A 13,720-nucleotide genomic window follows, 5' to 3' on the forward strand; every position below is an offset into this window, starting at 1 on the left:
ATCAGAACAACCTAAATCTGAATCTGTGCGGAGGGAAACATAATCTAAATAAATAAAACACCACAATGGCTGTGTCATGTTAGCTCGCTATTCCATTTCTTGTTGTTAGAGACTTTATTTTATCATTTTAGACGATGTGTTTATTTGTTTTAATGTTGGAAACCAACCATCCGAGCAAATAAAGTCTCAATTGATCAAATTAATAATAGTAGTCTTAAGAGTAAATTGTGTAGTCGAATCCATTGCAAGCAGTTTTGCTGATATTCATAGCTTTGCTTATCTACTTGTTAAAAGTAAACTTAAAATGTTTAACATTACCTGTATTTCAAGTGGACAGAAGTCTCATCAAATAGCATTTTTGAAAATGTAAATTTGATTACCAGAATGAATTAAACCTGTAACCACACAGATTTTTTTAAAGTCAAAGTCGATAGTTACTAAATGTCATGGAGTGTTTAACTGCAAGAAATGGAAAGCTGAGCTGACATGGAGCTGTCTGACATTTAACAGTCAAGTGAGGAAACATTGATTTCATCATTACAGTAAGACTGTATGGCTGACAGATCACAGCTTTAACAGAAGGAGACAGTTGAGGATTTTTTTTTTTACATCATTGTTTATGTCATTTCTAAAGCCGATTAAGAATGCCAAAATGTGTAATGTAGATGACGGTGTAATCTAATCTAAAATGGCAACTTGTCACAGCAGAGGAGTTCTGCAGTTTAAGTATAGTTGATCTCTAACATCACATGCTCTGTATCAAACATCAGTAATATTAGTAAGGGGTATTTTCTCAGCCTTCTTAAACATTGTATATTGTAAATTATACAGATTATAATTCTAACATAAGACATTTTATTGGAAACAAAATCGAGAAAAAAAGAAAAAAAAATGTAGTTCAGCTTCGATGTGCGTTTCATGTTCGCTGTTTTTTCTATCAAGAAAAAACTCTGTTTCTTTAGTTTTTATCTGTTTTTTTGTTTTAAAGTCTTTTTGTTTGATCCTTTCCTCCTCTTTTGAGTCCTCTAAGGCGTTGCTGTGTACTTTTTCTTGTGGTGATTCCCGTTCTTGTGCTGTGTGCTTCTTCTTTAGACAACTCAGAGTAGAGTAGAGGCCATGTTGTCTGTCTGTCGGATCAGTCCGCCGGAGGGTCTGTGCACCGGATTCTCTCTCAATGAACAGAACCCGATATACGGCTCTTCTTCTAGAAACTAGACCACCAAGATGAAATAACAGTATTCATCTTTACCAAACTATACATAAATAATTAAATATTTAGTATCTAAATGAAGAAACACCATACAAGTATTAAAAAAGGGATCATTTGTGTAACTTTCCTGTAGAGTAAACAATATACTGTATATCTTTAGGTTAAAATAAACGATGAGATGAAAAGGACATTTGAGTAATTCAGAACTGTAGGTGACTCTCTTTTGATAAACTTGCTGTACATAACTGCCTTCCATACAGCTCAGCTCAATCATCTCTACGGTTTCAGCAGTCAAAAAGAGAAAATACGAAGACGAAAAACTTTTTCCCCAATAGTTGTGTCCTGTTTTCAGCTCATTTCCAGGAGGATATCTTGTTTTACAACAAAGAGTAAAAAGTGATCGGACAGTGGAAATTTAGGACTATAGGTTTTTTTTTTGTGGGTTGATGGGAAATGTTAAAGAAAAGCTCAACATGTTTAGTTTGCACTTGCTTTTTCTCTTCACCATTCACGTTTCTGCTTTGGCCCTATAATTAAGAACTCAAGATTTAAACTCCAAGTCTCCTGTAATGATATACTCGTTTTGCCTCGCTATACACATTTATAGATTCTGCGCTACAAATAGCATAAATTCTTGCTTGGACTCATCAAAGGTCTTAAACATTTACATATAATCCGAGGAAACAAACATAAAAATAATTTAACAGGTGCATATAAATATATGACGAAAATCCCTGATGACAGTTGAATTTCCTGTTTTGATTGTAACTTCAGACAGCATCTCATCAGAAAGATGGTATTTCTTATTATTCATTGTACATTAATCTACAAACAATTTATGGAAGAAAGGTGCTCTTTTCTTACTATTGTTTTATCTTCTCTTCTGTTTCTGTTTTTATTTATTTGTCAGTTGTCAAACCAATGCTGTGTACCTCTGAACAATTCAAGGCGATGAAAGATGTTACACGTCTCCCTGAGGTTGAGCTGGATTAGATTAATAGCCACATTTTAAAATAAAATAAAAATTTTAAACCTACAAATACTGATATTTAGTTATATGTGTTTCATAACAGGAAATGGTTCACTGTCTGCCACTTTGTTTTGCTATAGAAAAAGAATCAATCTACCAGCTAAAATCAGGAGGGAGATCGTGTGATTCTTTCAGAGGTTTTGATGAACTTGCTGCTCAAAGCCAAGATATTATTTAAATGTACAAGACAAACATGTTTTAATACAACATTTTTTTTGAGTTGAAAAGCAATTTTTTGTTACTGTGCAATGACGAGATAAGAGCTGCTTGTGTTTTGGGTTATACATCTAAATACTGTTTAAGCTGTTAAAATGATTCTGTGGTTAAAGCTAAAACCGACTCACCAACCAAACTGGTATTTTCTATGAGGAGACATCGATACAAAGAGTTTGACCTGGTTGCACTTGGGGCTCCATGTTATTGCCCACATCTGGAATTTAGATCCATTAGCTGCAAATACTCTATGTAACAATAGTTTAGCTGGAACGGAAGGACAAGTTATTTAGGCTAAGGGACAAAACAGGATTGTCCTTCTCCCATGGCTGCCCCCTAAAATCTGCTAAGGCCAAACTGTGTCTATCTACAGCTCTACAGTGTTTAGTCATTTAGTTGTATTTAATCCCCAAATGTAAACTGCCACTTGTGCTGCGGCTAACCTCGAGTGTGAAATTGCAAATGTGAAGAAAATATTTAAGGGGGAGAGAACGATGACACATTTGGATACAAAGGATATTTAACGATTGAGAGACCCTGACGTGGTGGAGAAGAGTTGTGTACGAGAGAAGACCCTGTAGTGTTATTTAAAACATGTCTGTAGATTTTAGATGTGCTTCACATCAGTAAATGAAAAAAAAAGAAAAAAAAGAAACGATAACCTGTATATTTTTGTGACGTGTATCATACAAGTGTGCTCCAACGATAATGTCCATTTGTGTAAATGTATTTATTTCACATTGTATATATTGTTCAATGCAAAAAGAGAGACCTATGATTCTGTAACTTAAACTACTATGGGTTGAAACATTACATGTGTTACTCCAGACTATGCCTTTCAGGATTATTACAGTAGAGCAATATCAATTAAAACCAGGCTTCCAGTTTTGACACCTGTCTTTTGTCTCTGATTTATGCACACATTTCTTTAGAGTGTTAACAATAACCACGTAATTTATGAGATAGTTCACAGATCATGCATGCTAGTTTCCAGCGGTGCTGTACTTCGCAAGATTATGTTTACACCACGTTCAGACAGACAACAGTCCTGAACAAAAAAAAAAGCGACCTGGCCCCATTTGTTTGAATGAGGCCAGGCCGGCTATGCAGCAGAGGTGCCAACGCAGAGGGCGTTTTGTTTGTCCGCCAAGAAAGTTGAAGCTCTACTTTTGCAGCATCATACAGGAAGGTGTTGTGTTAGCCAATCAAACTCATAGTTATCAAAACTGGACTTTCCAGATTGTATTTCATGTCTCACTGGTATCTGAAGCAACACGCCACCATCGAATCAGACTCCTGCATTGCTTGAACGCAGCTTTACCTCCACTAGACTATATTTTTTGGGCATAAACTGACTTATCTCCACCTGAAGCACACCTGGCCAGAGTGAGAATGGACTTTGTTCAAACAATACAAAAGGACAAAAATATACAGCATGATTGATAGCAATACCGACAGTCCATACAAGGTCATGAGCACAGTAGCAAACAGGGAATCGAACCCAACCCCCAGTGACCCTATCAATATGGACAAAAAATACATCATACATTATTAATTTTGGAAACAAGTTCAAGTTCCTTAAATGCATTTCAGAGACCAGTCAAAGGATAATAAAACTACGGTTGTCGAGATAGGAGAGCGCGTTCATCATATGTTTTCTAAATTCAAATTTACTTAAATAGACTTCAAGGTATATTTTTGTTACCGATTATGTGAAGTAAAATGAAAGAGAACAGTGAGGAACAATTGAAAAGAGTGAAAGGGAGGGTAAGAGAGGGGGAGTATGGGGGGAGGAGGAAAAAGGAAGCGGTAACAGCTTGCTCCGGTGGGTGGCTAACTTCTGTCCATTCTAAATTATTTTGCCAAGGGCACTAAACTCTCTCACACACACACACACACACACACACACACACTGATGTACAACATTAAATAGAAGAGATTTTACAAAGACAACAAACACAACTCTTCGAACAGAAGCTTCTCATCCTCCATTTGTCACTTTATTTCTTTCCATTAACTGTTTTGCTTTAAATCATTGTTTCATTTTCTTTCAGTTACTCTTTTTATTGTATTTTATTCTTTCTTGCTCTGTCAACCTTACATACTTCCCCTTTCTCTCTCTCTCTCTCTCTCTCTCTCTCTCTCTCTCTCTCTCTCTCTCTCTCCCCTAATAGCTAGCAGCAGTAAATGGGACACAGAGGCCAGATATTTAATGTAGCAGAGACGCCTTTTTCTAACAGGGGGAGCCCTGACCCGCAGGCAAATATTTTTCAACCAGATGACATAAGAAGATATTACCGGAAAGAGAGCAAGATTTTTATTCCTTTTTTTTTATCTTCATACAATTTCTCACTCTCTTTTCTATTTGTTCTGCTGACTGGTCACCCGTTTCTCTGCACATACGTTTTATTTTACTTGCTCGCCTTTTGGAGTTCATTTATTTTATTTTATCTTTGATTCATTATTATGATACGATAAAAGCTACTTGAGCATTTCAGCTGCTGAGGGGCTCTTATCGTTAACCTTGTGGAACGCGTGTTAGAGCGGGCTCCACACGCCGCATCACTAATGGCCAACTTAACTCCTCTCTTCTCCTCCTCCACCTTCTGTCTTCATCTACATCTCTCACTCCATCTCTGTCTCTCTCTGAGCATCATCCATCCCTTTATCTCGTTCCTCTGCCGTCTCATCTTTGCTCTCATAAACCCGTCCTACTATATGTATATATAGTATTTATTTTACTCATTTTTCAATTTCTCTGCTTACTATTCAAATTGGTTGTATTTCTTTTTGAAAAGAAAAATAACACTCAGCACAGGTCTATTCTACTCTACTCAGCATAACTGACTAATGAATGACGCAGCTCTTTGCACTGAAAAAAGAGGATACAACCTCGATCTGTCATTGTTAATAATTGTGATGCGCTGTTTTTTTTCATTGCTTTATAACTCCGCGGTCTGATACTGTTTATTTTTTTGTCACCATCGGCATTTTATCCATACAGACTTTATTTTGGGGGTCCCACAGGGTTAATTTTTCGGCCCCATTTCATTCTCCATTTACATGAATAAAGTTTCACTGTTATGCCGATGACACACAGTTATAGCTTCCCATAACACCTAATGGCACCATTATTCTGGACAGTTGTAGACGCTGCCTTGCAGCCATGAAGTGTTGAGCGTTACAGATATTTCCACAACTTAATGAATCCAAAATCCAAAGTATCAGATCATTTTCGATTTAAATAACTCCATTCCATTCATTTACTATAAATGAGCTACACTTTCAGAGACAATTCATTAACAAGGGAGGTATACGATTTTTATGGAGATTTCAGTTTTGATGAGACAGCATTTCTGGTGACATTAATCAATTTAGGCAACTTCCTCTGGATGTGTGTGTGGAAATCACTTCACACAACAAACAATCATCCATTTTTGGAATTTTACTTAACTTTTGCTGGTGAGTACAGAACATACAGCCTTTAGCATCACTGCTGGCAATTATGCCGGATTGTGGGCATGATGAGTGATGAGCCGTGAGCACCATTCAAACTCAACTAGTACTTCTTATGGAAACACGATACTTTTTACGTCGTGTCATGTTCAAAGACTGATCAACATACTACGTGTTGTTGTGAATTCTGACCAATTTACCAAACTTGGCAGCATCTATTCTGAACATGTATTGTGTAATGGTGTTTCTATTCATTTAGCAATTTTTATTCATTTCACCGTTAATTGCTTCCTGCTGTGTTTGATCTTATCTTTCCTCTTTTTTTCAAAAATTGTTTATCAAGATACCTTGAACTGCTTTTAAGACTAATAGTTGTCACAAGCCTTTGACACATCCAGTCTGATGCTAAAGATTTGACTTTTTTTTTTTTTTTTTTTTTTAAATAGAGCAATGATTATGGTCTGTTAGCAGCGGGTAATACAATGCAATACACAAAGCAAAGGTTTTATTTAGTTTTAGTTTTTTTTACAAAATGCTATGCAGCTCCTTTTTATTCCTGGGGGAGTTTTTGCAGTTTTATTTAGAAAACTGTGATTTATTTTGTAACACAGTTACACAAACGGACTGCTTCATTCAGACCTCATACCAGAGTCTGATTTCATTTCACAGCGGTTCTCTTTTGGGTTTGGGAGAAAGTCTGGATGTGATTTTTCTCGTCCTAATATTGTGCAAAACAGGGTCAGTCTCTAAGGGTGGCCATATCTGTTCTGTGACCTGTAAAGTGCTAATGTGTGGCAGCTTCACACTGGTGGTGTTTCAAAGGCCTGTTTGGGGCTATTTAACCCCCCTTGTGTGTATATAGAAATATATACAGTATATATATCTCTGAGTGTGTGGTTGTGTGTTCATTTTGGCATGTAAGATTTATAAATGTACATCTTGAGGGATCCACATGTGACCATATGTAAGCACAATTTGTATCTGTATACATTTCGATATGCCTTTGTGTGTTTGTCTGTGTGTGTGTGTGTGTGTGTGTGTGTGTGTGTGTGTGTGTGTGTGTGTGTGTGTGTGTGTGTGTGTGTGTGTGTGTGTGTGTGTGTGTGTGTGTGAGAGTGTGAAGAGAGAAAGAGAGAGAGAGAGAGAGAGAGAGAGTTATCCCCATATCCCCTTGTATCAGTGGGTTCCCTTGGGTTTCACAGGCCTAGTGACATGGACTCACGGTGGTAATGGCCTTTCACAGCATCTAGCTCCCCTGACACACACACACACACACACACACACACACACACACACACACACACACACACACACACACACACACACACACACACACACACACACATGGTAATACATGGTATATATATATATATAAATATTGTGTGTGTAAGAGTATAAGAGATCCTGAAAAAATGAAAATATAACTTATTGATATGACATTGTTATGAGTCCAAATCCCCCAGACATTCATAATAAATTCCCTTCTGTTCTTTTTCTACTTTTCCTATATACCTCTGCTTTGTTAAGGCAGCAAATAATATCCAAAAACAGGATAAAAGTAGGGATTGAGAAATTACATGAAAGCAGTTGAAAGAGGAAACAAGGAGAAACTTTCCTCCCTTCCACGTCACTCTTCTTCACTTCTTCCTTTGTCTCTCCTTTACATTTCTTCTTTCTCTCCTTGTCCTGTGCTTTCCAATGACCCTCTCTCCATCAAATCACATATGGCCTACTTAGCTTACATGCTAACTAATGGTCCACTCTGCTTGTAATTTATAGCCCGTCGTTTGTTCAAACCTTCGATGATTTACGTTTTCTATGTTCTCTCCCTCTTTTACACTTTGTCTATTTCTAATTCGTTCTTTGATCTTTCCTTCATTCTTTTTGTCATTCACTTTAAAAAAATCATATTCACTTTAATTATAAATCACATGTGTTCGCTTGCCTCACTTTTATTTCTCGCCTTTTTCCATTTCTCCAACATCCCATTCTGTGGTGTCATCCAATCCTCCACCCTTTCCTCTCTCTTTCCCCATTTTGTCCCCCATCCTTTCATCTTGTAGGGTGTAAAGTGGCTTAGGTGGCTGCGCGTGGCTGTGGTGCATGTGCAAGCTATAAGAGGGTCAGCTGTCTATTTGCACTTTTAACGTCTTAACTCTATACGATGGGCCATTTATTCTCACTCTCTCCTCTCTCTTTCCCTCGCTCTCTTTCCCCCTTTCGTCCTCTTTCTGTGTCTATTGCTCTCTATCTCTCTCTTAGGACAGTAAATGTTTTAACTCTCCATTCTATGGGCCATTCATTAAGTTAGTGTACTTTAATAAATAGTCTGATGTGTCACTGGCTAGTGAATTAGTGGCACTTAAAATCACCCACTAGTGGCCAATAGATAGCTGGAAGGTTTGATATGCAGCGGACACTTTTTCACAGAAAACCAATTAGAGCTTACCAGGGCCGATACTTTAATAACACACGTGTCAAAGCACAAACATTTCACTAGTTCATCTCTGTTTACAGTGAGTCCAGACACAACAGCATGTTGAATATGAATGAGTATTACTTCATTTAAATTGTGAATACAGAATGCATTTTTTATTTAAACACTTGTATTACAATAGTAACAAAAAAGATTAGTACTGGTTTAACAATGACACACACTGGTATAACACCACAAGCACACAACACCAATCCCATTGCACATCCTTTTATATTACATTTTCAAACAGTTTCAGTGAAAGTGTATTTGTTTATAGTCAGAGGTTTAGGGAAACACAGGAAATATGTCATTCCAATTTTCAGCAAACTATCAATAATATATTGGTATGCTCATTTATTTTGAAAAATCATGCTAAGCAGATTTTATGCTTTTTAAAACCATATGACAGTGATATTTGTTTAATGATGACTATCTGATAAGACCCACAGTAACTGACATTTGAGGAAAACCTACTTGACTTTCTGTAAGTGGGAACATGACTTCTAGTGACATTTATGTATTTTTTTCATGCCAAAAGTAGTAAAATCCCAAGATTCAACTTTGAAGCAATGTTCACTGCAAGGCGTTGGCTTAGCCATTAGTTTATTTTAAAATAGTGTCTCTACATCTTGCACTGGTAAGAAATCAATCAATGCAGTACAAAGTTTTACAGCCAGAAAAACTTTCAATATTTCATTCTGTACATCACCCACCATATTGTTGTGCCTATGCGGCCAGCCATGTGCAATTTATACTGTCACCCTTTTAAAAAGAATATAGATAAACAAATGCTGTGCATAGAGTAGGTTGATACCCATGGGTGAATCTAAGTGATAATAGTTGCAGAAAGGCCCCAAGCTAATAATATAGCCTTGACAGGGGTAAGGTGATTGGCATAGACATAGTGTGTTTGTGAGACTGGATGATTATGTGTATGTGCATTGTCAAGAGAGGCAGGAGGTTAATTCAATCCTATAGAAACGCAGCATGGAGGGGATTGGACAGCACAGCCCTGAGGGTGTCACTGGCCTCAACCCCAATAGGGGGCAGAAAGCGTGCACACACACATACACATACACACACATACACACACACACACACACACACACACACACACACACACACACACACACACACACACACACACACACACACACACACACACACACACACACATACACACATATGGACCTTGTGACTTAAGGGTACAAAATCTCAAAAGCCTTGGAAAAGCCAAATTGTTTTTATATCTAGTTTCTGGTGCATTTCATTCAGCGCAAAGGAGTATAAATGATGAACGTTGATTATATATATATATAAATATATTTATAGAAAATGCTGCATAAAACAAGGACAAGAAAGAGGAGGACATTTAGAGAAGAGCAGTGATGGAGGACGGTAAGAGGGATTGAGGGCATGGGGAGGGGAGAAGGGAACAGAGTGAATGTAGGAAAGAAAGAGTGGTGCCTGTGGAGAGAGGGATGTGTGGGAGAGGTGAATGAGTGGAGGACAGGAGTGACCAAAATAGAGTATAGACAGCAGGATGACGCAAGTGGCAGAGGAAAATAGAAGAGTAGCCTAAATAAAGCTTAACCAGCACAACAGAGAACATTTCAATCAGAGCAGCATGCCAACTAAGCATGTTGCTGTGGTGTTTGTGAGATTCCATGTACATGCATATTTGATGCAAGCTACTCTACAGACATTCATGAAAAAGGTTGCCTATTCCATTTCCATCCCACTTTATGATGACTCTTTAAAAAAAATTAATGGCGTGAAGTCACAGTGCTGCTAAAGTAGCTTTAGCTCTCAGTCATTATGTTGATCTTTTGATTATTGTCATGGCCCTGAGAATTCAACCATCTATAAAAACTCATCTGAGGTAGTAATTTTTGTGCATCAAAGTCATTCAAAAAAACAAATGTGGAGAATGTTGATGTTGTTGTACTTGAAGGTACGCCGTGGAGGTTTTGACCACTAGTAGCGCTATGGAGAAATGTTTTGTGTCCCATTTTGTTTGTGTCATGCAAACCTATACATTCACAGACATATGTTAACATGCTAAGTATGCATACAGACATGGGCGTACAAACACTGGAAAAAATCTGAAATCAATGGCAGCCAAATGATGAGCTTGCACTCATTGCTATTATTTAGGAAATAAAATTGCTCTTGAATGCATCAGGCCTAAAATACATGTTTGTGTTTGTGTATGCATGTGTGTTTGTCGGTGTGTGTGTGTGTGTGCGTGTAACATTTCCATATGGAGAGCCTAATATTGTATTTTGCTTTAAAAAAATACACAGCCCGACCATCAATTTATTCCATTTTTCCTAATCAGCAGCAAGGCCAAGGATGTCTCCATACATATTCATGCTGCTCTGGAGACTTAGAGAGACGATACATTCACAGCCCACATTTACCATATTACCCTTAATGTTATTAGACCAGCAAACATAATTTAGCCAAATATAAGTCAAACATAAGTAATTTAGAAAATGAGACAATATTAATTGTGCGATCGTCATCCCGTTTTAATCCCGTTTGTGTGATAGCACTTCAATCTCTGGAATTGAATGCGCCTGGCCGAATAAATTAGTACAATCAATGTATGACTAGATTCTCTGTCATGTGGACACACTCAGTGCAAATCTATGCAAATGTCTTATGAGGAGAGGATAAGAAAAACTCTTATTGGCTAACAGAGCTCTTGATAATCATAGTCTATCTGACACAATGATGTCATTTTCACCCTCTCAGAAGAAAAGAAAAAAGTCAAAAGAGGAATATGTGGCGAAGGAATGCAAGAAGAGAGGCTTCCTCATTCTTCAGGGTAAATGATCACACTATGTATGTGAAAGTTTATTTTATTTTTTCATTTTGATGCTTTTAAGCATAGAAAATAAATCATTGTTTTGGTGACTATAGAAAACCAGGCAACTCAAAAGTCTGCGAACATGACTACATTTATTTTAAATGTATATGTAGATAAGGTTATGACCTTGAGTATTTCTGTTTTGCGAATATTTCTGATCAAGTTCATAGTCTTTTTCATCCACTCCCTACCTCCACTGCTCTCCTTCCCCCTTTTGCTCTCTCCATTTTTTCCCCTTTCACCAACCCTTTCCTCCCTACCTCCATCCTAGCCCCTAGCCACCTCCCCTCTCCTCCTCTCCCCTCCCTTTGCTCCTCTCTGCCTGGTATTGATTAGAAGGCGAACCTCTAATCTCCTTAAGGTCATTAGGAACACTTAATTAAAACCTAGTTAGAATGCCTTTGTTCAACCAAAGCAAATTGCAGCTGTTCAAACCCGATTAGTATGATAACGCAAAAACTTGTCGGAGGGGAAAAATATAAGAGAGGCTCTTTTTGGGCTGAAATGTTTACACAATTTAAATGCAGAGCGCTTAAGCACACAGTGGAAGTCTAAAATAAAGTATACTTGAGCTAGTGCTTCTGCTATGTGTGTGTGTGTGTGTGTGTGTGTGTGTGTGTGTGTGTGTGTGTGTGTGTGTGTGTGTGTGTGTGTGTGTGTGTGTGTGTGTGTGTGTGTGTGTGTGTGTGTGTGTGTGTGTGTTGATGGGATTGTTTTTACTTTGCCAGTGGATGTTCAGCTTTTTGAAACTAGAGGATTAAGCATGTAACTGGCTTAGAGATGTGTCTTGAATTGTTTGTTTTGTACACCTCAAGAAAAACAAAGAAAAATGCAATAAAAAAAGATCAGGTCAAATATATGACAAGATGTATGATATTTGAAGGTTACAGTACTCTCTTGTTGTCATGTTCACATAAATCAGTATTATACACCCTTCTTAGTCAGCAAATAGTGCAATACAGATTCAAACCAAAAGGAAAAAATGGAAACTGCGAAAAGGGAAAAAACAATTCCAATCAACTTAATAGTTTGGTTACTGTTTATTAGAATGCAGAGATAGACCAGTTTATATGTTTCTACACTACATTTTTTTTTTTCTGTTATTGACAATTAAGCATTGTAACATCTTACAACTTGTTTTACACAAGACACCTATGGTTTCCACACACCTGAATGGACACTTCAAAATATATTTTTTTCATTGACCATATATCCAAGGGAATCCACAGCAGCCATATACCATACATAAATTGCTCACTTTTGCATGCAGGGCTTCATCACAGACATGTATTACTGTAATTAGTAATTTGTCTTTAATTGTTTCTAAGGCCCAATTAATAGCACACATAGCAGGGAACCCCTGGTGACTGCCATTAAATTGCTGACAGGGAAAGACACCTTGCCAGCTCCTCTGCCTCTCCTTATGCCATCTCTCGCAAATTAAAGAGCCCCCTTTGTTCCTAAAAATATAGCTTGAATTGACTTATTTCAGAAGATGTGTATTTCATTGACTGAGGGCATGTTTGATTGTTTTTGAAAATGTTTTATTGATAATACTTTTGATTAATACATTTAACTATCTTTTGATGCATTGTGTGTATGGGCAATTCCTTTTTATTAATAGCTTTTTTGTCCGTTTATTGCCTTGTGTTTGTGTTATTTATTTCATCTATATTTGTGAGGTAAAGGGTGTCCTTTTTCTTTCAATGTGGATTATTATATAAAACATGTAGACCTGTACAAATAACAGATCACTAAAACATGTGTGTTTAAAGCATTCTAATTTGTATTAGTGGGAAAATATACGCTGTGTCAATGTTTACAACTGAATGGTAGATGTTCATAAGGAAGTACAAATGAATGAATGATCCCAATCCATCCACATGCATCCAAATGTTTTTGTTTTTATTATGTATTTTTTTATTATGTATTTTTTAATTATGTATTTTTTTATTATGTATTTTTTTATTATGTATTTTCGGTGCCATGATGCATTTGCCCACAGCTTTAACTGGTGACGTAGTATTTAAGTTGACAGATCTATGAGATGGTTCACTACCCACACTCTCTTTGGCCGGATCGGATCACGTTGCCTAGCGACGGCAGAAGCGTTCCTCTTCTCTGAGAGCCACTTGTCTGAAACCCAGACGCATCCCACGTAGGTGGGGGGTAAAGCACTGCTACCAGGCAGGGGGTAATTAGGCTTTTTTAAATTGCATATTAATGCATCGCTGTCATGGATAATATTTAGTGCGATCCCTTAACAGATGCAAATGGTTTATGTCGCACTATTTATCCTCACGCCCACCCCGGGAGCTCTCACGTCCCCGTTACTTGGCTCTCCCCGCTGTAACGCGGCGCCTCCTCGTTACTTTGCGCCCAGTATCCTGCCGCCTCCAGCGCTCCCGGCCAGATGGCAGCTCGCAGTAATCTCCTTAGCACCGCGTGCTGTATGTCCTG

This window comes from Anoplopoma fimbria, chromosome 2 (assembly GCF_027596085.1).
Source record: "Anoplopoma fimbria isolate UVic2021 breed Golden Eagle Sablefish chromosome 2, Afim_UVic_2022, whole genome shotgun sequence".
In the NCBI taxonomy this organism is placed as follows: domain Eukaryota; kingdom Metazoa; phylum Chordata; class Actinopteri; order Perciformes; family Anoplopomatidae; genus Anoplopoma; species Anoplopoma fimbria.